Genomic DNA, 18,932 nt, shown 5'->3' on the forward strand with positions numbered 1-18,932 from the left:
ACCGTTAACTTAATTGGTAAACTTCCGGTAATTGAAGGTTTATTGACACGTTCTAAGAGTACAGTTATAGTGGTGCACCCAAAGCTATTAAAGATAAAGCGAACTGCCTTTTTCTGCCCGTTTTCCAGGTTAGTTAGGTAAGCTTTAGTTAAGGGTGCCCAAACAATAACCCCGTAGTCTAACACTGGGAAATGATAGATTTGCACCCTAGAGTCCGCACCACAGAATTACAATACTTTAAAGCTCTTTGAAGAACTAATAATTTTCGGTTAGCGTTTGTAAGTACGGCGTCATTGTGTTTAGTCAAGTTAAGGTCATTCGTGATTGAAACGCCGAGATAGTTAATGTCAGTTACCTTAGAAAAGGGTGAAGCTGGCGTTGGAAAAAATAAATATTAGGGAACTTTTCTTGTGGGTTATTCGCATAAACACTGTTTCAGCAAAGTTAATCCACATCTGCCATAAATCACACGACTCAAGAATTTTCCGAAAAGTACTATGTAGAACTTTTTTATCAGTGTAATCGAATATCTCAGAATACAGGAAACAGACATCAGCGTACAACTTCATTATTACAGTAGCTTTATTCACAATATCATTGATAAAAATCAGTAAAAATTGGTCCCATAACAGCACACTGTGGAACGCCCTAGTTAATGGTTGCCTCGCCTGAACAATATTCGTTAAAAAGGACAAATTGTTTACGGCAGATAAGATAGTCTGCTATCCATTTTATTAGGTGTGGTTTTTAAGTGTTTTCTCTAATTTAAAAAGTATGTTTTTGTGTGTGACTTTATAAAACGCTTCGGCAAAGTCCATAAAGGTCGCATCAATCTGCGTTTCATTGTAATTGAAGTTGCAAAATCGTGTATTCTCTCGCAAAGTTGAGTACAGGTTGAATACCCTTTTAAAAACAGTGCTGGTGCTTGGTTAGGATCGTATGCTTACTGAGAAACTCAGACATGTGCGTATGAATGCTGTGCTCTAGAAGCTTAAAAGTACGTGAAGTTAATGAAATAGGGATTATAATTATTGATGTGTTGCTTTTTAACAGACTTATGTAGAGGCTTGACTCCCCCGGCCCTCTAATCATTCGGCATTCGGCCCCTTTATATAGTGATTTTGAAAATAAAACATACAGATACATGTCTATCCACTCGGCATATCGCTTTAAAAATGCGTTTGATATGTTATCCGGTCCTGGTGTCTTTGTAACATTGAGTTTAAGATGGATGTTGAAAATGCCTTGCTCACTGTTAAAAACATCACGTATTGCCGGATAATCTGTACCAAACACTGGAAGATCATTATTGTCAATGGTGAAAACCGATTGAAATTGATGAATAAAGGCATTCGAAATAACCCTACCATCATAAACATCAACTCCATCAACTTCAAAAACATTGCATTCAGCTAACGAACAACTAAAGAAAACGAATTTGAGAACCACATTTACGATGCAAAGAACTCTTCGGAATTCACATGTTTGACCAAAGAAGAATACCTGTGCTGGGTACCCGCAATCACGCAAGCACAAAAAATAAACTATTCAGAAGAGCGGGCTATGGCGCGAAACAAGATAATTCAAGAAGAATTAAAGTTGTTTTTAGGGGCGAAGCTCCTAAAGCCATGGGTCTGTCCATCCCTTGTGTCTCGTGGTACATGACCACCGCATGCTTTCGGAGATGTCGCAAAGTGGGCCGCGTTGCACGCGCAAGAACCGGCTGCAACCGGCAGCGCAAACTCGGCACCGGGAGCGCGAGCTTGTCTGCAATCGCCAACGGAGGCGCGAACGCACGTGCACTGCGAGGGGGAGATCACGCAAGAGATCACGCCACGAACGCAGGCAGTCGTTCTCGGAGATCGAACGAGGCGCAAGGACCTTTGCTCGTTTCTTCTCGTCTTGTTCGAGCACAAGTTCGCACTAAATGAAAGTTCTTTCTTTACCGTTGTGTCCCATCCTACGTGACAAATTGTGGTGGAGGTGCGGGGTAGTCCTCGATGGCGCGGGGTCTTTCACCAGGTCTGGGCCAGGGAGCATTGACTCCGAAAATAAAAGTTGATTTGTACAATGTACGCACACAGTCTTACGTCTTTCTTAATAATGTAATGGGCGAACTTTCACGGGAGAGTTACGGTTACCGATGATCTCCCCCTCTCGAGCTTCGCCCCACTTATCATCATTCATTCCGTGGATATGGCGTGATTTTTTCAGAAGGAAAAGGTGGAAACCAGTTGAGAATATAATACACAAAGGTTTAGGGAATTGAGATGTTTTATTAATTTCGAACTTGTAGCACTAATCAAGCGTATCGCCTTTTGCAAGGAATCAATCTCACTTCACTGAATAAAGTGCTTCAGCTGTACTGGGACGGCACGGTCAGGCCCTTCAGTCGGTATTGGGGTTCAACCCAAAAGTTTCTCGTTGGCATATCTTCAAACAAACACTTACATTTCTGGACTTTGCTCATTAGATGTGAGACATTAGTATACTTTAGAAAATTTCACCGGCATCTCCAGAAAACATAAGAAAAAGTTTCACATACTGCAAATAATTTCCACCGTACCCATCGCAAGGAAAGCTCAAGTACGATCTCAAAGAAGGGGTGGCTGCAAAGTATGACCGACACAGGACGCACTACAAAAAAGCACTCAGAGTAAAGCAGGCGCCATGGTGGCGCATTGACAAACCAGCACAACAAACCTTTAACTACTCTGTAGGATAAGCGTCAGTACTGCGCTGCGACAAACAAACGTTAAGAAACCCCACAATGGTGAATACTGTGGAATACCGAACTCTGTGTGATGCCTAAAGGAGAAATTCCCGGGTGTTTAAAGAGTCCACGAGCGCCTTTTAGTGTGCGAATATCTTTCAATTAGTTTCGTTTAACGTTTTCAGTTGCCTGTAATTTTTGAATTCATCATCTTTGGAGTACATCGTTGCGCCTAAGCTCGTTGTGGCGCAATGGTACTCAATTCTTTCAACGTAATAACGAAACCTAATGCCTGCGATGTTCGGGTAAGCGTTTGGATGCAACAAACATGGCAAAAAAATTGGCCGCCTATCTCCTTCTTTCATTGTAAATATCGACAAAAAAAGGTAGTCGACTGGCGCCACTGGCACGTAAGTGCGTCCCTTCATTTTCCCGCTCACCTCTCATGCTGGTCCTCTCCCGTCTCTTTCATCCCAAGATAACACGCTAGAAGTTTGCTCAGGTCAATTTAAATTTACCGCATTCCCCTGCTCGAAGTCGCCTGCCTCGGTGCCAGCGCTGCCGTACGGCGGAGACGCGTGTGAATCGAGGCACCCTACTACAACGTTTATAGAACCACGTTGACCTACTTTACGAGTTATCTACTTGACCCTTCCGTTGCCGTTGCCATTTGATCGTTTTAAATGCCGCCAGGTAGCGCAGGCAGCAGCAGGCGACGGTTTTCTGCAGTTGGTGTAGTATTATATTTGCTATCGCAAAAACCAAGCATCCGTGAAGTTTTAATAACGGAACACTGTAAATATCACTCATGTATTTATTTTCTGCCTTATATTTGCATAATGTCTTGCTCCTGTTCAAAACTGTTGACAAATATGAACATTAGCACTGGACTTAGAAGTATAGATTTGGTTGTGGGTATATAAAACTATTGCGGCGTTTCTGTTTCACTTTGGCCGGATGGCTGAATCGAGTCACAGACACAGACAGACAGGCATACAGACAGACCGAAATTTGTGCGTTCAAGTAGCCCAGGGAGAGAGAGAGAATCAACTTTTATTGAGTCCATTAAAATTGGTTTGTGCATGCAGGCACGAGACGTGGTGGAACCTTCTTCGCCGGTCCCATAGGTGTCCAGGAGTTCCTGACCCCTGACTGTCGTTTCAAGCTAGGTCGTCAGGTCAGGGCAGGACAAGTCTTCCCATCGCTTTCGGGGGTTGGGGTTGGGGAAGTTGGGGGAAGGGGTAGTTTGAACATGCTCATCACGTATATGCAAAATATGCTTTAAAAATTAGTTGCTCTACAAATCCAACGAAACTGCATGGTGCGAGTGGCAGCTGGTTATTTCTTGCACCACCGCTTTCATTGAACTGGACGGACGACCAGAAAAATAGTGCAATTACGCTTCAGGCCAAGTAACTACTTCATGGCTCCTAACCACAGTAGACACGATAAACGGTTTTCTTTCGCAATTGAGAGGGGTCGACCCCAGTTGTTTGAGGCTAAGCCGCAGCGCTCTGCTTAAACACAAACACAAAACTGTTGTCTTGGTATTTATTTCTTAAGCTCCAACAGAAACTTATCTTTTTTTTCGATCTTTTTTTTTCTCTCTTGCGACCTTGAGTTCAACATGCCCATGCATGGTGTCATAATAGTGTGGAAAAAGTCTACATTCTTCCTCCACTTTCTTCTTGTTCTGCTAAATTCTGTCTTTTTTTGCAGCTTAAACCCGGTTCTCCGGTCTTGAAGCCCCGTCGATGGTCGCAAAAAAAGCTTTTGTTGAAGTAAAGGCAGAGAAGGTAAGTGCCAAAAACAACAGCCGCAAGTAATGTTGGCTTCACAATTTCACCCACTGTAAGTAGCCGCTAATGTCGATTGCATGAAAACAAGAAAAAAAATTGCTTCAACACCAGACTGTTGGTGAGAGTAAATTTGACGAACTAATTATAGCTGTTTATATAAATGGCACTCACCTGATGAAACTTTACCCTTTCTCTGTGTGGAGAGCTCCTACAAGAATACAGAGTGCCGCTGATGGGACGTTCTCACATGTTTGCTAAGCACTGTTTATTCCCCGTGCTAATCAACGCCCCTGTATTCACGCTTTATCTGCCGCGGGTAGGCGTTGTTTTTCTAGTAAAGGCGAAGAAGCTTGAAGGAGCCAAGAAGAGAAAATACAAGTTCGTTTAATTTGAAAGAACTAGGATTCAGTGTCTCACTTAGCTCCATTACAGCCCCAAAAGATGTTTTTTAAACGAAAAAAAGCAAGAAGTATTTAAAAACTTCCAAATTTTGCGCCACAGTGACGTGTTATGAGCAAGAATGACGTCACACGGGCCAACAATAAAACATAATTTTCAGTGCGTTAACTGCACGTTAGCATTCAAGTGATGCGGTCAAATGGAACTAGAGGCCCCATTACAGACGTCCAGTCATGTGTCGTAGCGACAGGTCAGTTAGGCGGCCGCCAATCGCACACACAAGGTTCCGTGACGTCATAGAAAAGTTGCGGGAAATTGGCTAGGGGGTCGCGACTGCTTCACATGTTTTCTTTCATATCTCCGTTATTTGTTCGATGATTGCGATGATATTGGTATCATTGTTATGGGGACTAAGCAGTCGTTCTAATAAACCCAACTTGTATTTTGTCTTCATGGCTCCTTTAAGAGGGCTATATCCCGCTTGGGTTCGCTCAATCAGTGTCCGGGCCTAACAGCAATAAAAACTGCTACAGCTGTCAGACGTTTTAGGCTGATTTTCTGGTTCTTCTTTCGCACTAATGTACAGTGTTTATTTCGGCAGGAATCATTCTGGAAGGTGCCAGTGAATACGCGCTCCCACTGCTCTTGCCATTTCTGAAGTCAATGGCAAGCCATAGCCTTCCTGTTCGGAACGGGCACTAGATTAGCTAGAAAGACCTTTCCCCCCGCCGAACGCAGTTTGTTTAAAATGCAGAAAAACACATTAAGACGAATTCAAACAAACACGTTCTAAAATCCAGTACGACAAAATCATGTATTCCCCAAACTATACTCACCGGGGTGTGCGTTTTGCGGCAATTCAGGAACACTCTATCACATCGTCTCGGAGTGCGACCTTAACCCCGACCTTCCCCCATTCCCAACCCTCCCCGTGAGCAGTGGGAGAGCATGTCGTCCAGCTCGAGCCTCGACGACCAGATGATCTTGGTTGACCGAGCGGGCATAGCCAGGACTGCCCATGGAAATCCGGACTAGGAAGCCACCCCCCAATTTATTTTCGCTCATTAAAGTTTCTTCTCTCTTTCCGAGCGATTTCTCTAAGGCCTAATTTGAAGAGGTGATTGCCCGCCATTTGAGACGAACGCGTGTTACGCGCTCTTCCCTGGCTTCTTGTTTCTTTCTTTATGTGCACTACAGCGGTTTATCAAAGCGAAGGTGTTAATGTCTCTATTTCCACATATATTTCCCTGCTACGTGATATTACCGAAATGGTAATATCACGTAGCAGGGAAACGTTTCGTGTCAAGGGCGTAGAATTTTGTGTTGTCTTCTTTAAAGACTTCGGGGGGATGCTTTGGCCGCCATTGTTTCCGTCCAGACCCGAGCGCCGTAAATGGCTTCCGGAGTTACGTTTTGGCCGGTGCGTTTCCCGTCTAAGCACGCGCACATCACTTGTCCCCGCTTTATGCATTCACAAAGCAGTGAGCGGTGGGGAGTGCGTGCACGTGCAGCGAAGATACACACGCTTACCGATGGCAGCACGTTGTGCTCGTGGGAGTTTTCAACGTGCATGGCTCACGGCCCGATGAGACTTGACTGCGGTCGTCCGTGGTCGAGCGGTTTGGTCTCGAGTGTTATATAGACAGTAAGGTGACTACGACGCTCAGGGAAAGAAGGCGGTGCATTGTTTGTCCGCTGGAATAAAACTGTGGTCCATTCAGCTGATTTGATATAAAGTTCGCTGAATCAAAAATCACAAACAAACGAGTTTTGTTTATTGCACTCCTTGGTCTGCAACCATCTTGGCAGGTCATCGTTCTTCGCAGAATGGAAGTGCACTGAATTTTTAGGATTTATATGCGTGGCTTGCTGCTGGAAGCTGGCCTGTCTTTCGTACTGTGTCCCCAATCATAGGTAGTATATGTGCAATTTTTCTCCCACTGTGTACATTGGAGCATCTACCATCATTACCCCACCGTCACCACCGCACTACCCCTCGTTCACTTTAGTCCAACCTCACATAGGCTGGGTGACAGGGCAGGTGATCGACCAGCACCAAACTACGAAATAGAGGTGGCGGTTTAAGAACTCGAAATCTCGGACACGTAATTGAAACTTTCTGCTTCAGAACTATATAGAGACTGCCGTTACTTTTTTTTCAAAGGGATAAGCGTGTTCTTACTTCAGACACCCCTGTGTTCACCTGTGAGGTAATCCTGATATTCCTTCGAGCATTTAGCTGAACTTCCGTGCAAGTTTGTGACATGTTTTCGTTACTAATAAAAAACACGAAATTATTGAGGCTAGCGGTGGAGGAGTAGCACTGATTATTGTCTGTCATACAACCTTCCTTGAAAAATGATTCCTAAAGAATAGACTCCCTGTTGCGCTTCTGGTTTATTCTTTGCGAAAGTTCTCAAATTTCTTTTAGATTACCTTCAGTAGCGGAACACCTACCCCACTCCAACAGTCTCCCGAGAGAGCGCTTTAGGCAAACAAATCTGCGCCCATGGCTAGCACGCGCGCATTTAAAAAAACTGGCAGCGCCACCCTGGCATAGAATTCTCCATAACTTCAAATGTCTTTTCCACAGCGTGCACTCCTCGCATCAGGGTTCAACCGAATAGTCTTTGTTTGTTTTTCTTCTTCCGAAACAGAGCAACACGACGACCCAAGGACAACGAACCCCCTCGGGGTGTTTACTTCCAGGCGGAATCGTCCCCTTGAGGGAGGAGTGAAGGCAAACTGAATGCCAAAGTCGTTTGAAAAAATGTTTACGGCGGTAACCTCAGCTTTCCGGATTCAATGTCTCGTGCTCGTATGTTTTGATCGTTGCCTTGCGTTTTCATTTTTCGTACTTCCATTTCTCTTAGGACATGGCAATGAGGACGGATGTTCATTCTCCAAAAGAGGCACGTAGACGACGGTGCTAGAACAAAACTCCAGTAATGCACTTGTGTGCTGAGGGAGGCGAATGTTGTCTGAGCCGGTGGAAGATATTTGTCAGGATAGTTGCCATACCGGTATTTAAAGAATTACAAATTAGTAGTTTTAAAATATTCTTTTTGACGATGCTGATGTCTTTGGGCTTTCAAGACATTGTAAAATTAGTATTGTCAAAAGATTGAGCGCGTTCTTTAGGGGCTGCAGCGATGATTTCACAGTAATATAAACCCCCTAGGTGTTTATTTATATCTGTATGCGCGTATGTGTAAAGGCATGTGCGTGCATGCGTGCGTGTACACGTGTGTGCATGTTTTTATTGAAGGCCTAATAGTTGTTTTGAACGACATATATTTCTCGTTATTTTGGGTTTGTTCTGAGTGCAGTTATACAAAGTTAGGTGTTGTTTACTGGACTATATGTTTACGTCTATCTTAGCGCACAAGTTTGTTGTGTTGGTGCGGTGGTCTCACTTAGTTTACCTACCAAGTGAAAAACATCAAAAGTAATGCTGGCACGCGAAGTGTGCAAGCGTTACTGCTTGCACCATTGTATCTTTGAATCATTTGCCCCAATTTGGGCATCACGGCGTGAAACTAGGGATACCACCGTCACAGTCACATGTCCATATTATTTCGCACAAAGGAAACCTCGGGCATACTTAGAGATATACAGGCATCACGGACAGTGCTAGGATTCTTTTTATTTACAGTACACGGTAGGTCGTTTCTTCCAGAGGAAATAAACAACAAACAACGCGCTAAAGACGGTGTCGGAGTAAGCCGAGATAAGAGAAAACACCAAAACAAATGATGTCGTCTACAGCTGTTTCAAGCACAACCTACATTAAACCTGAACTTCATCATCAGCAATGCTCCCAACAGATATACGCCTGTAGGGTGAACTTATTAAATGTGGATTTAACTGAGAAAACCTCCACTTTAATTATTATGCGAGGGGCGATGTGAAGGAGTATAGCATGAGGGGACAGGGGGAAAGAGGAGAGAGTGTTACGTTCCTGGCGCAGCAGGAGGTTATTATCTTTCGGCACAATTCGCGTCGAAATGGGGAGACACGCGGCCAATCTTTTTGTTTTTCGAGTTATCCACACAACGAATCACGCCCATGGAGAAAAAGGAGCCATACACGGGAGCGAATTGTGATTGCGGACATCGGACATCGCTATTGGGATTGTCTCCGTAAACACGCCTAATGGGAACGTATATTTCCCGTAATAGAACTCCGTATTCCGCATATGATCCCTGACATATGCATGGCAAAATACTGAACGTCTACTCCCTAAGGAAGGTGCTGATTTTAAAAATGTGCCGCCACGCTTTGCCTCCAGATAGGCTATCGTTTATTCTGCCTCAAAGGTTTCAGTTACTTACAAAATTATTCTTGTTTGGACATTTTACACCTAAAACTCTCTCTTCGAGTCCCTTTTCCAGGCAATGTTCATGAACGTCATCTGTATGCCTGAAATGGGAGTTATTGTCTACAACACTCGCCCACTCAGAATGTTCTTTTGCACATTTCATAGAATCGGCGCCTACTTTCCGGACATGTATAGAAAAAACTGAAGGTCATTTCGTTCTTTTGAGCAAAACCTTGATAGGGAATCTTCAGTTCGCTCGGGATATAAAATTTTTGAAACGATGGTTATTTTGGTTGGATATACTCCCTCACAACTCATATTCTGCTACATCATTTTTCCCTGCCAAGATCCGTGACAAAACGTGTCGTTAACGCGGAACGCAGTGAGGTTACAAATCACCTATCATGTACAGACGTAGGATTAGGCCGCCTACAATAACGTAAGATCTTTTAAAACAAATGACGGAAATTTACTTGAAGCCTGACGTAAAATAGGTTCTTAATTTCATGATCTATTTTAATGAGCCCGTGTGTGGAACTTCCCGCTCTCAACGTTGACATACCAATTTTGGTGGTGGCAGATTTAAATTAGACGTCTCACAATCCGATGCGACCTGACTGCTGCTCGCTGTGGTCGAGCATTTTGGGTTGATGTGTTACACAGATAGCAGCACACGCGGGAAGAAAACGAACAGCCCCATGTTTGCCCGCTAGAATGAAGCTGGAGTTCCTTCATGTTTCACTCTCCTAATTGGCTGGGAAATATGCTCAATCACAAATTTAAACATACGTGTTTTCTCTCGTGCAGTTTACATTAAAAAAAAACATTTAAAAGACGCTTTCGTAATAAAATTTGCCACACGTTACGCACACCGATTGTACACCGGAATTTGCTAAGTAACGGAAACCAAACGTGTCTTTTTAACAACAAACACACAGTGATTATCATTCCAACCGTCTGATTAATCATGACCCGCAAGCAGTAAATAAAAGCACACAGCGCTATATCTCTTTAGTGCAAGCAACTTTCTGCAAGGTCATGTTCTGATGATTACGACATAAACTGTAATAAAAACAGGAGCATCAAGATACCCCAAATGGATAGAAACTAAAGTACCTAAGCAAAAACAACATCAATACGCAGACAAAATTGCTGGTAAAATCAAAAGAGGAAAGAGACGGAGCTTTTTATGGAAGTCATGACGTATACAACGTACACATAACCCTTCAAATCAAGCAAATCAACTTCTTTCAGAACTAACAAGTGTAATTGACTAACACGCTCGTAACAATGCCGTTAGGGGATAAGGGGAATAAATTAATCGGCATTCCCACAGAAGCATCATGTGATCCCTTGTTTGGAAAAACCGTGGAAGATGCCGGAGAACAAGCATGAGCAACATCCGTAAGGAGCACAGAACTTGATTGTTGTTGCTTGATGGAGCTGCTTAAAGGCTGCGAAAGCACACGTCCGGATACATTAGGACGGAACACAGTGCTTGGGAGTCCCAGCGGAAATCAAGGTGAGCCGCCTGAAAGCTGATTTGCGCGTCGAGATGCCATAAGCAGATTTTAGCGGCCCTTCAGCGGAAACAAGCGTGATTTCGTCTCGATTACCATAATGGCAGCCAATGCGCAAACACCCTTGTCTGTCTTTGAATCTATCTATGCACGCTCTCTTCTGTTTCTGTGCAGAGATGCGATGAATGATAATTTGAAGCAGGTTTAGTGTTTTGACCCCGTAATGCGAGAACTAGACTGTATGGCTAAAGCGTTAGTGTTCAAAGGAGCTGATGGCTATTTTTAGCGCTGCGTCTTTCCCCCGCTTCCCCATAAATGTGAACCCGTTCTAAAGAAATACTTCGTCTAGCTTCTTAAATTTTTTCAGGATCACAATATTTTCATATGTGCCTTACGTTTCTTTCGGCTAGGACAAAGAAATCCGTGGAGGAGTTTGTCAAACGAAATGAGGATAAGAATGGAGGCCATAGAACATGTTCCGTCTGTAATGAGGCGTAAATACAGTTAGGTATTTTTCTTAGTCGAATGTGTTGTAGTTGTGACGCAGGGGCGCGCAAATCCTGCATCATGAATCAATGATCATTGTGCCTTAGCAGACGCCTTTGAACAGCCATTTGTCCTGGATCAACCGCGACCGGAGATTCGCAGATATTACATATACAGAATACGACCAGCTGTTGTAGTGAGGATGATCTTCCAAGCTAAGCACGTCATTTTGTGTGGCGGCGACAACGGACGAGGAAATGTTTGCTCTTACCGAATGCTTTGAATACGTTTTAGCGAACTGCACAGGACCGACAACGCCAGAGAACTGTTTGTGATTAGTATTGACGCCAAGAGTTTACAAATCCAATGCGTGCTGTGTCGAAATTGTAACACAGAAATTCATAAAAATACAAGCAACGCAGTTCCCCTTACGTAATCCTCACTCCGCATGACTCACATAATGAGATGTTCTGTCTGAGCTTGACGTTCCTACCTACAAACAAAACGTCAGTTGGTGCGGTGACGCATCACGGAGCAGCACACCTCATCAATCTTCATATATCTGTGCGACTTCGGTATGGTGGTGCTGTGCTTAATCAGGGTGGACCATTCCTACAAGAGAGAGAGAACAGGTAAAGGAAAGGCAAGAAAGTTAACCAGGCTACGGCCTACTATGCTATAATAAACCGGAAAAAGGGCAACAATGAGGAAAAAGAGCGAAACGGAAAAGAAGGAGAAAGGTACACACATAGCGTAAAGTGGTGTTCCCAGCGGTAGGACACTATAGACAAAAACGTTCAGTGAGTTCATAGAGGGTAGTCTTTTGTGCTACAGTCTTCTGTGCAATCTTGTCGTTTTTAGCAAACACAGGAGCGCTTTTCCACCTTGTCCGTAGATGACGGAGAACGCCAGTGGCTCAGGATTTTCTCCTCAGAGAACGGGCACCGAAAGTCTACCTTCCGTAGAGTTGAAGAGAGTTGGCTTCTTTCCGATGAAAAACGCGGATACTCGCATAGGAACAGTCGTATGGTCTCTGGTGTGACACAGACTTCGCACGCCTCACTGGATGCCATTCCAATCAAAGAGGAGTAAGCATTTGTGAATGCGACTCCAAGCCACAGACGACAAAGAATGGTTGGATCAGATCGCGGGAGGCCCAATAGAAGGGGACGATGAAGATGCGGGTCCAGGGCATGAATACGAGCGCTCGTTAACTCTTGGGTAGTCCACTTTGGCAAGTTTGCGGAGAGTCCTAGCTGCGTCCGTCCGGGATAACGGAGTGCACATGGACTCCGCTTTCTGGTGTGCCATGCGGGCGGCAGCGTCCGCACTTTCGTTTCCGACCATACCGTGCCGCAGGAACTGCAAAGCCACTGGAAGGCAATGTCATGACCCGCGTGGTCGGCATGGTCGTACAATAGACTTGTCTCGGCCAGCAGCTGTTCATGACGTGTCCATGGCACAGGTCTGACTGGAGTGATTGAAGCGCGGGCTTCGAGTCGCCGAAGGTCGCCTATCTTCGGCATGAAGTTTGTTCAATGGTGTGAAGGGCGCAACTTATGGCGGTAAGTTCTGTAGCCATGGAAGGGGTTATATTGGCAATTTTGAATTCTGTGGACATGGACATTCGTGGTATAACAACGGGAGCCGGCTGAACCAGTTGTTGTTACAGAGCCATCTGTGTAAAAATGGGTGCATTCACGGTATCTCTCGGGTAAATAAATTAGAGTCAGCTGCTGTAGTGCCAGCTTTGGAATATCTTGCTTCATTGTTGAGCCTGGGATAATAATGCATGCTCGAGGCTGCGTCGTACACCAAAGCGGTTGTGGCGGCCTCATCGCAGGCATATAGTTGGACGGCATGCTGGTGATGTGGGAAGCTACAACCTTGCAAAAAACGAATGGGGGCGTTTAGATGGCATACTAGCAAGGTAATGATCAGGCAGCCTAGTTAGGTGCCTAATGTGCGCCCACAGTGTTTCAGTTGTCACGTAAGTGGGCAAGGGATGATCACGAGCCACACGAATGGTTGCAGCTGTTGACGTGCACCGTGGTAGGTCAAGGCAAATTGTGGGGGGGAGAGGAGGGCTGCGCTTGCATTTGCTGCAGTTACTGAATATTTTACGGCACGTACCTGAAAGTACAGGCAGGCTGTACCGTAGGAAGCCCAACAATAGGGCGTTGTGTAGCTTTAGCATTGGCTTCATAGGCGCTCCCCACGTCTTCCCGCCAATGAAATGGAGATTACGGGCCACTGCAGACAGCTTCTTCTACAAACAACAAACATGAGGGCTCCAAGAAAGGTCTCTGTCGACAACCACACTGAGAAACTTGATACTTCCCGTTAGGGACCCCTTCGCAATTAACTGACAAAGGTTATGCATACATAAGCTTGCGTGAGAATGCAAGCACTGCGCATTTGCTGGAAGACACTTCCAAACTTCGCTTATGCAGATAGGTGTTCGTCAATTTTGCAACCTTTTGCAGGTGCGCCCGCACGTGCCGTCCAGCCAATCCATTTGCCGAGATATAAATATCATTCGCGTAAATCGACAAATGAACCGTTTTTGGGAGGAAGCCTGCCATGCTCATGTGTGTGAGGTGGGGCTCAAGATGCCTCCCTGGAGGGCACCGCGTTAGGTATTGTGCATTGGTGTTGGGCCATCGTTAGTCATAAGAATGACTCAGCGAGAGGTAACTCCGCACCCACTGGTACACTCGCCCGCCAAGCCCCACTGCCTGCAGTGGTGTAAGAAAGGCGTCATGCTCCACTTTGTAATACGCTCCTTTCACGTCCAGAAACAGTGCAGCGCATATGCGCTTGATGCGTCTCTGCAGCTGCACAAAGGTTACCAGGTCGATAACGCAATCGATAGATGAACGGCCACGACGGAAACCAGTCATGACTTCAGGGTACACGTTGTAGTGCTCCACGAACTAGTCCAGGCGTGCAAGGATAACTCGTTTACAGCTTTCCAACGCAACTGGCATGTGCTATGGGTCGGTATGCCACCGGGTCCAGCAGAGATTTTACGGGTTTCAGGAGCGGAGCAAGGCGGCTAGACCTCCATGCCAGCTATGACTATGATGGGACTATGCCATCACGCCGTATTTCGTTGAAATACTTCAAAAAGGAGTGCCGGGTTTTGTTGCTAAGGTGACAGAGAGCAGCATACGTGACTCCATCCGGCCCAAGCGATGGCGATCGGGTGCAGAGAGCCAATGCCGCCTCAAGCTCTTCCATCAAAAATGGGACTTCCATCCAAATATCCCACGCAGCGGAAATGTCAGTTGCAAGTGATAAACCAGCAGGGCCTGTCCCACTGGTGATCCGAACGCAGAATTCCTCTGCTACTTCGAGCTCTCCGCAATTATGGTAAAGAGCCAGCGCCTTGAATGAGCAGCGCTGTTGCACGGGGGTCATTATTCCTCGCACGGTTCTCCATATTCCAGACAAAGACTTCTGAGGGGCAAGTGATTCACAAAAGCACTTCCAACGCTGTGCTTGCACTTGGATAATGCGGTTTTTGTTCTTCGTATGCGTCCTTCTCGCATCTCTGAAATCCTGAGGAGACTTCGTACGTCTCTATCTTCGTTCGGCGCGCCGACATACAGCTCTAAGGCGCTCCAGCAACATGTCGAACTCTGATTTTAGGAGACAGCCGAATGCAACGTTTGCAAGCAGCTAGCGTGCTTCCAGTGGCAGACTCCAGATCTCCAGGGTCGCTGACCCCGCAATAATCTTCCATCTTGGATTGAAATTGTGACCAATTGGTCACCCGAATAACGTTAGGGTCGAAGCGACTGTGTTGTCCATGAATCTTTAAATAGGTTAGAATATGGTCGATTCTATGGATTTCGATGTCTGAAAACCATTGTGAACTGCCGGGTAAGCATCGCGACACAAACGTTAGGTTGAAGCAACTGCCCAAGTTTGTGCCACGCAAAAAAGTAGGACACCCATCGTTCAGTAAGTGCAGGCCATGGTCTTAGGCAAAGGACACCAGACTCCGGCCATTTCTGTTACTGCCTGAGCTTCCCCAAAGCAAGTGGTGGGCAATAAAATCACCCGTAATTACCAAAGGACCAGCCTTTGTGCTTAATATTCCCCCATAATCTTGCGATCAAAAGGAAATGTTGGGTGTACGTACGCACCCACACCTGTGAAGGTGAGCTTGCGTTTCTTGATGATCAGGCAGACATACTTGTTACCCCTGTCAGGCTGCACAAGATGGTGCACGTAGGTGAGGTCACGTCTGATGAAAACCGCGACTTTGCCGGGCTTCCCGCATGTGGCTGATTGAACAAGTTCATAGCCAGATAGCCTAATTGGTTTATACGGTTTCGGCTCACAGATGACAAAGATGGGGTCGACTTCGTAAACACAAAATGCCGGAGATCGGAGATGCGTGACAGCAGGCCTCTGGCGTTCCACTGAACAATGGAAGCGCCCTTGACGTCTGCACTCAACGAAGGGCGCACGTTGGCCATTGCACTTGCTCACCCAAGGCTTGCGAGTACTGGCTCCAGGGCCTCCAGTACTTGTAATGCACTCAACGCACATGGAGTGTCTATGTTAGTGACTAGCGCGCGTATGGCATTCATGAGGGACCTCAAGACCGCTACTACTCGCAGATCTGTACCTGCAGCTTGGGCGAGAAATCGCAGGACTGACTTCTGCCCTGAGCGTTGGGGCTGAGTTGGAGGTACAATCGGTGGCAGTGGGGGCCACGCGTCTGCAGACGAGGGTTGTAACTCCATCCGATGCGTGTTCGGCGACTCTTGCTGGGCCGGGGGTGCTGGAGGCGCTGGAAGTTGCGGCCGTGGTGGTAGCGTTGGGGGAAGTCTTTGTTGAACTGGTGGAGGGTCCACTTGCTGTAGAGGCGTTGGTGAAAATGGTCAGGCTTCTTTAAGACCTCCGGCGTCAAGATCAGTGGCGGCGCCGCTTTCCGTACCGTCGCAGCAGCCTCCTTGCACATGGAGTGATCCCTAACCATCTGTTTGAAGACAGCGACCTCCATCTTCATACGTGGGCACTTCTTCGATGAAACATCATAAGATCCCTAACAGCTGGTGCTCTTCAGGGTACTGTGACTGAAGTCGCTAGCCTTGTGCGGCCCTGCACATTTCGGACATACAGTGGTGCTCCCGCCGACTCCAGCGACATGGCCAATTTTCATACACTTGTGGCGCTGGAGGGGTTTTGGCACTTAGGGTCGGACTGGCTGACAGAAATGACCCACCTTGACACGGGCAGGAAAGCTGTCGCCCTTGAAGATTATCTTCAGGCACCTGGACGCACCAGCGCTGCTCACCTGTCTGATGACAATACCTTCATGTGCAGGTTTGATTAGTATTGGCAGGTCCTCCTCCGGGATAGACGCATCAACGTTATGAATGACGCCTACCGTCGTGTCTCCATACGGAGTGTCATCCCAGGCAGCACAGGACTGTACGGCCTAACTCAAGCCGGTGTAATTTGGCCGGTGATTTTCTGTACGGTCTTTTTATGGCAGGTGTGTTCGGCCCGTGTGCAAATGTGGGCCTTTTGGCCGTATACGGCCGTACTCCCATGGCTATCCGTCGGCCACTGTCCATCCGCCAGCCCACCGGCTTACGTTCATACGGCCAGATTCCAGCCATAGTGCTCCGGCCATTCGAAAGCTACCCATGTGCGGCCGAACTACGGCCACCGGACGACAGCCGAAATGCGGTCGTCGGACTCCAGCCGGACTAAAGCTGCCGGAAGTTCGGCCATGCTACGGGCATTTCAGCCACAGTACGTTAACTGTACTGAGGTCGGTGGACGACTACTGCATGCAGCCAAGCAGATGACTCAGTCTCGCTGTGCAGTAGCACAAACCCACCATTTTGGGTCCACTGCGCCCACATCAAAGTGAGCCCGAACGCCACCACCAGCCGTCCAGCCTTCAGCGCAGCCTTGCTTAATTATCAGTGTCAGTTGACAGCAAAATTAATTTATTAAACATTGCTCAGAAATGGTCGTTCCTTTAATTGCTGTGCCTCTTTTACTGTCGGATGCAGAAAATGTTCATTTCTGTGCAGAGCTGGAATAGTTGTATTTTCCAAGACCTGATATCTTGTGTGGGGCGGCTTACCTGTAATAAACGAGGAAGGAGGGAGGGGGGGGGGCGGAAGGCGCATATTTTAGTGGGTTGAATTTCACAATGATGAAAGTGTCTCTTTTAGCCAATTTCTTTTAGCACAAACTTCCTCAACACTTATATGCTCTGACTAAATTAACTATTTTTACAACAGTTACTTGACCAGTTTAGTTGTATATAACGCGAATGCCTTTACGAAGCGTTTTGGTACTCCACAAAAAACTCAGGAGCATTCAACATAATTTTTTTCACACAGAAGTTATGCCTAGGTTTTGACAATTTTTCTTGCAAAGAAATTTTCTAATCCCTCAACTTTTCTGATGATCTTTCACAGGGGTGATCCTAGGAGAACTCGAACAAGTACTTTCATTTTCAATCTATTCTTGATGTTGTTTTCCTGAGTTACGTGCACACCACTTAATAGTCCAAAAGAACTTAAGTTTCTCCAATCTCGTACTTCGTTAAAAAAATTCTAGACGTGTTGCGAATGACGCCCTGCTTCTGGTGGCTGCAGTGGTCTCGGAAGGGAAGGCGTGAGACTATAGTTTCATAATTTGTTTCAAACCAACAACAAAGCAATTGTAGTATGCATACAGAAAACCTTGCATACTGCAACGAATAAAGCATTAAATATTTCATTGGTTGAGCAGAATGCGTAAGGCTCTCAACCCGTCGAGGGCAAACTTGCGTTTCCGCAAGTTTATTTATTTATTTATTTGATACCGACTTCGCATTTGCGTCCATTACAGCAGGGAGATACCTAGCACTAAGCATGAAATTTGAGAACAATGACAAAATAATTTTTGAAAGCGTGGTGAAAATCGTCATTATAAACAGTGGATAAAATCATACATGGAAGATAATTAAACGATCGTATTGATCTCAGATAAAATGAATCACGCAAAGCGTCACCTTTAAAGGAAAGTTAATAATTTGCTTTAAGATTGCGGTCCCACTTTCGCATATATAGAATGGCGCATGTATATACTTAACCCCTTCGATTCCAGTTTTCGAATGATAGATATTACGAAAAAATTGGAACCCGAGGTTTCGTCTGTGATAATTCACGTCTTACCATTTAAGTTTACTTTTAGTTTCCCTCATTCTAAGCTTACAGTGCCAATTACCTAATACGAATCGCACTGCCCTATTCCGTATGTTTTCGAGCGTTTCACCCAGCTCTTCAGTGTAGGGATCACAACAAACACCTGCTTACTCCAATACTGAGCGCACATGAGTGAAATATGGTTGTTCTTTTAATAAAAGTAAAATGGAGGTTCGCTGATATTTTGTCTCAGAAAGACAAAAACACGTGCAGCCGTAACTTTTATGTTGTGAACATGCCTTTTTAAACTCTAACTCTCCTTAAATACACTCCTAGTTATGTATATTTCCCGGCCGTTCTTAAAGCAGCGTAATTTACGGTATACGTATTCAATTGGAATAAAGGTTTTCTTGTAAAGGTGACGTTCACACACTTTTTAACATTCAACGATTTTCTGAATCAGCACGCCAGGATGTTATTAAATTGGAATCATGCGGCAGGTATCAGGAATCACGTTCATTCGCT

This window comes from Haemaphysalis longicornis, unplaced genomic scaffold, assembly GCF_048455015.1.
Source record: "Haemaphysalis longicornis isolate Haplotype H1 unplaced genomic scaffold, Haemaphysalis longicornis Haplotype H1 scaffold_10, whole genome shotgun sequence".
Lineage (NCBI taxonomy): Eukaryota > Metazoa > Arthropoda > Arachnida > Ixodida > Ixodidae > Haemaphysalis > Haemaphysalis longicornis.